Here is a 6073-nt window from a genome sequence, read left to right as displayed (position 1 = left end):
TTACATAAGTTGCTTTTAAGTGACTTTAATATTGCAGTATTTGTATATTCATCGAAAACGTGTGCATATTTTTGACTCCGAAATAATTTTGATGTAGTGGCTGTACATGTGTAAAAAGTGATTTGAGAGTGTTGTCAGTGAACCAGGAAGGCTACCAATTTCTTTTGTGACAGGACTCATTAGTGACCCTAGAAAAATGTCACATTTTGAAAGAAAGTTCGCTTTTGGAGAATGGCTTCCATAGAAAGTCTTTAGAAAATACTGGCATACTGTCCAAGTAGAAATTGTAATAGTGTCAGACACCTCCGGCTGGGTAAGGTTCACAAAAGGAACATCATTTTCGTACATTACTCTGTTTCCTTTTAGATATATCAGCAAGTAAATGTGCATGTACTGCTGAGAGGAGTAGAAATATGGACAAAAGGTAACCAGATAGATACCAACAAAGAAGATCCTAAGACTCTACTTTCAAACTTCAGTCAATGGAAAGTAAAACATTTGGATCCACGTGTCAAGTGTGATGCTGCATTATTGGCAATGTAGGTACATCTTAAAAGGATAAGAGATAACATGTCATGCACAGAGTATCACCTTAAGGTAATACAGTTTCACTGCTTGTATAACTGGGTGATGGTCTCATCTACAGTTAATTCTACTGGTATCGTATTTTGTGAAATAGACTATCTATTTAGATGTACCCTTTGACCCATTACAATGTTGAACATTTCATTATTGGTGATTGAGGGGAAAGCCAAAACATTTTTTGTGGACCTCTAGCAATATTCTGTGAACTTTTAGCAAAACATGGTAAGGATCAATTTTCTACAGCTCTTAATATCTATGAAAATTAGAATCATTGGAAGGGGGTGTGTATATAGACGATGATTTCAGGTCAAGGTGTGAGAAATCGTATGTTTGCCACTTAAGAAGCAAACAATCTGCGGGCACCATATCTATTTTCCAAGACCCAGCGTCTTTTAACGGTGTTTTTGGTCAGAGACATTGTATGAAGGTTTTCCCTTAGTTGCCATTATCCCCAAAGTGATTCACTCACTATTGATTCTAATAGCCCACAAAGGGCCTACCTATGTTAGTTCCTGGGCTTGCTCAATTTGTGGAACAGCTGCGTGATCGATAGGTTGCAATGTAGTCTGGATTTCCTGAAAAAATAAAATAGCTCCACATTTTTATAACTTCAAGCTGCAGTGAGATATTGATCAGAGTTTACACAAATACACATCTGTAAATGTGATTGCAAAAATGTATAGTCTGAATGGCAGTGCAGAGTCCAAAAAAGTACATGTATATATTTGAACAACCTAACGCCAATGTTTTTAAAAATAGTTCGTACACAGAGGTGCAAAACACCCCCATCAATGAAAGGCTTAATTTACGTATTTTCTATTTGTTCTGATGTATAGAGCGGAACTAAAATATATTTAATGGAAATTAGCATGTATTTGTATCACACAGGAAGTGTGCTATTCTAAGGGACTAAGAAAAACCTGGATTAGATGGAAGGAATATTCCACAGGCACATATTTGAAAGAGAGAAATAAGGCACACTAGAGTGACATAAAGGGCAACAAAAACAAGGTGATGAATGGAATGCTTGCATTAATGCCACTGCCAATGACTCACTTGTATACAAATCAGTCTTGACCTGGCTCCAGTAGAACAGCCCAGCACGAACTGCCAGCCCAGTACCTCCCTGAACCAGAACACAAGCAATCCATGACCAGTTTCGCCCAAATTAGGGCTCATCAGTCAGGTATAGCTTAGTTCTAGTCGTACAGTCAGCACAAGACCCATGTTCTTCTCATTCCACTCACACTTAGGGCAACAAAAATTAGGTGATGGATGAAATGCTTGAACTAATTTCAGCCAGTGGCAATTGATTGAGGCTGCATCCCAGTCCATCATTTTTCACCCACAATGCCACCTCAGTTTGGACACAGCCATATGCTAATCAGTCCTGGCCCTGCTCCAATGGTGATAGTCCAGTCCAAACTGCCAGGCCAGGTCCTGCCTGAACTAAAAAAACAAGCAACCTAAGACCTGTTTTTCCCTTATTGGGGCTCATTAGGTGGGCCCCAGTGGCACAGTGGGTAAGTCTAGGCATACCCGGCCCACTTAGCACATCACATTGAAATATACAAAAAAGTGATGGGTGTAATGCTTGAATTCATCTCAGCCATTCGTAATTACTTCGGTCACATCCCAATCTGTTGTTACTTTTCACACCATTCCATATCAGTTTGGATCCAGTCATATGTAAATAAGTCTTAAACCTGCTCCAGTGGGAACAGTCTAGGCCAAGCTACCAGGCCACGTCCTCCCTGAACCAGAGCACAAGTAACCCAGGAACCGTTTTACTCTTATAAAGGCTCGTCAGCTAGGTATAGCTTGATTCCAGTCGCCATTTTTAAACATTTGCAGCAGATGCCAAAATCACTTATATAATCCCACCCTTTTTGATGCATACAGAGAAAGGACTCAGTATGCTTAGGCACCAAGGACCCAATTTACAAACATTTTGCTGGAATAGGTGTAACATACACTTGTAGTATTCCTGACTTACTTCTGGAACTCGGGATTAAGCCAGGAGTACTACAAAATTAAGGGCCCGATTTAGAGTTTGTCTTAGAGGGTACTTTGTTACAAAGACAAAGGAGTACCTTATCTGCCAAACTGAAGTTCTGCCTGACTGATTTACAGAGAGGTGTACTTTCAGTATCTTGATGGTGGAGACTACTTATTGTTTTACAGAAGGAAATTAATGGCAAAGTTACAGGGAATCGAACCATTGAGAAAACAAATAATGATAATAAAACAAAATCTAGATAATCTATACAATCAAGGGTGCCAGTGCAAGTCCTTACTATTGTATTATTCTGTTCATCTTTTGTCATGCATGATAGTTTCAGTTCACAATGTGCAGTTTGGTTTGAAGAATATCTGTTGATGTATTGTTTGATGTTTTTGTTCTGTAGGAAAGAAGCAAGGGTATTGGTTTCCGGTATGACAAATTTAGGCGGCGCCTGCCACCCTGCCACTTCAACATCATTTGTAGTGGTATGTATGTATGCATGTATGTGTGTATCTATGTATGTATGCATTATTGTTATTATTATTGTTTCAAAAATATTTTAGAATTTATTTATTTCTGCATTTTTAAGAGACATTTAGTAATGTTTATCCCTATAAATACAGAACCAATGTGTTAAAATTGGACATATTTATATGTGTGTTTGTGTCTTAAATTTGAGACATGAGGACTGGCTCCTAAATTTCATGGGGAAGATCCAAAAAGTCTAACTGAACAAATACTTGTCAGTCCACAAGCAATGTAGGGCCATATGTACTAACACATTTTCCCATTGACACAGAATGGGAAAAACCCTTTGCTATATCTGGCCCTTACATTTTCAGTATCTCACGGGACTTTGCCATGTTTAATTTTTAATATCTATGTACCATTCTGTTCTCTCCTTTAAAAGTCATTCTATCTGTTAAAATACACAGAATAGAAATTGGGTGGAGTCAAGAGAGCTGACCGTTGAGGCACTTTGTGCAACATACTGCTCCAAAAATGTGCCCTCATTGTAAGGCACATAGTTGAGCCCAGTGCTTAATTTGTGCTTGTTGTTTCCGGTGCTGAGCACCGGCACTTAATATTGAGGGCCGGCGCTTATTCTTCTGCCCCAAGCATTTGCTGCGAGCAAAAGACACATATGGGAAAGACAGAGGAAGAGAAAAACGAAAACGTGTGACAATGGGAGAAAGCAGAAAGCAGCAAACGTATGCTGAAGAGGCAGGGAGTGGCTTTAAATGGATTGAAGAGGCCTTACATGGCTTCAGGCTTACACTTCCTCAGTATTCAGTGTTCTCACATTTAATTGCAGCAGTCGCGTGTTTAAGAGGAAGGCTTTGAGCACCGGCACATTTTTATTTACAAATTAAGCACTGGTTGAGCCTGTTATCTTAATCCTACTCTCAATACCTCCATGAGGACCCCTTCACTGCCTAATGGAAAGGTATTGAGTAGCTGGTGAATTTTTCCTGGGATGTTTCTTAGACATTGTATCATATCAAGATGGAGGAGTAGGCTTTACAATTTTGATGAGTGAATGCATGTTGGAGGTGGGACTTTGATAGACTTTAAAGCCATGAACTAGGTCATTGCCACATTCTCTGCAAGGATTTCAGGTGAGTGAAATCTGTGTTAATAGTCTAGAGGTCCAGTCAGTGACCCAGTGGATATTGCTGTTGCTGTTCACACTTGATTCACAAAGGTAACTTGCACTTTTGACTAAGTTTACTACTGTTCAATATTAACAAACTGCACTCTTGCAGTAACTTACACTTTTGTAGTAACCTACACTTTTGTAGTAAGGCCAGCACCACACATGTTCAGTCACTGGTACTACAACACCCCCAGAAAGAAAATAATGGGGGTAGGAACCTAAAATAAAACCCCTGAGGAAATAATGAAATTAAAATATTTACAATTGTTAAAAATATAAATAAATATAAATGAATACCTATATTGGGGTGGGAGAGGTGAAGTTGACTGTTCAATATTGGGATGATATGCTAAAGTGGACAGATCTTAAACAATAACTCCTACAAAAGCAACTAGCTAAATGCTGAAGGCTACAGCTGGAGAATTCACACTTTGATGTAGAGATGAACAAATAGTGTCACTAATCACTATAGATTTAGGGGTGGGTGAAATATTACGTTGTGCCAGCAGTATTGGCAGAATTTCAGCAACTCTGCTTTACCCTTGTAACCTGGTGTTCTGGCAAAATTCCGCCAGTCGCTGCATTGCAGATTTTCTTCTTGTGCATTGCTTCAAAACTGTAAGCTGGCGAGAGCAAGATTTGGTGTCCCCTAGCATGATTTTCAGTCACTACGAGGACATCTGGCAAGATTTTTCCAACTCACGCGAACACGACCGTTCATGGTCAGAAGGCTACTGCTTGAGTAGAATATGTACTCAAGCAGCAGCAAAATCAGCTCGGGTAGCCACGCCCTCTTGCATACTGTGTGGTGCTGTTATGCTGATTTGTCAGCGCGGAACACGCTCCCTGCACTAATCACAGTGAGAGTAGCGCAACATTCCTATTTCTGTCCACTGGCGGAACCTCTCTGACTTTTTATGTAACTCCACGGAATCTTGAGGAGTTAAATTCCACAAGTTCTGCCCACCCCGAAATGGATTCTTCTCCAGGTGGATAGGACTTTTACAAGGATTGTCTAGATTTATGAATCCCTGTGTCTGCTACAGAATGTCTATGACTGTGAATTAGGTAGCATCCTTACAGTGCATTAACACACATTGTACTAAATTGGAATGTCAGGCAGAGCTGACGCTGTAGATGGAGACTAAACAAGATGACTTTTAAAGACCACATATGTCGACAAGAGATTGAAGATGATATGAAGGAACTTTTTGGTTACAACAAGGGAGTACAATACTTCCTCATCAGTACATTCATGTAGTATTAAAGCAATTATCAGGAATAGCTATGTAGTGATAGCATCTCAAATTGAAAGAAAAAGGAGATTGATTAAGGATGGTCCAAATAAGGAATGATCTGACTTAGAGCAACAAGGTGAACTTAAGAACTCCCAGGTCACATGGAACCAAATACATAAGGTAAGCGCAAACTAATGCTATCAAGATAAATAAATATTAACTGATTCTTCTGTGATTACACTAAACCTTTTATGAACAACCACTGTCAAAGCTTTTAGGTCTGGCTTTTTTTGTAAATGTGCTTGGAGGTTGATGGCTGAATTTGTGTGTATTTGCACGGAGTTGTATGGATGAGCGAGTTGGTAAATGCAAAGTTGAGTGAAGGGGTGAATGATTGCAAGAAGTGATTGTGGGTTCATATGAGAAATAGAATACGTGTGGGTCAGCATGTCAGCATACAGGTGGGTTAAGGTAGGTGGCCATGTGTAGATTAGTAAAACTTTAAAAACTTAAAAACTAAAGTATTTCCATTCTCCACGATTCAGCTATTTCACACCAAAAAGGGGACTCCCATACACTGTTGGGTGT

The sequence above is a fragment of the Pleurodeles waltl genome, chromosome 11, assembly GCF_031143425.1.
Source record: "Pleurodeles waltl isolate 20211129_DDA chromosome 11, aPleWal1.hap1.20221129, whole genome shotgun sequence".
Taxonomy (NCBI): Eukaryota; Metazoa; Chordata; class Amphibia; order Caudata; family Salamandridae; genus Pleurodeles; species Pleurodeles waltl.
The sequence above is the reverse complement of the archived record's forward strand: the minus strand, read 5'-3'. Positions refer to the sequence as shown.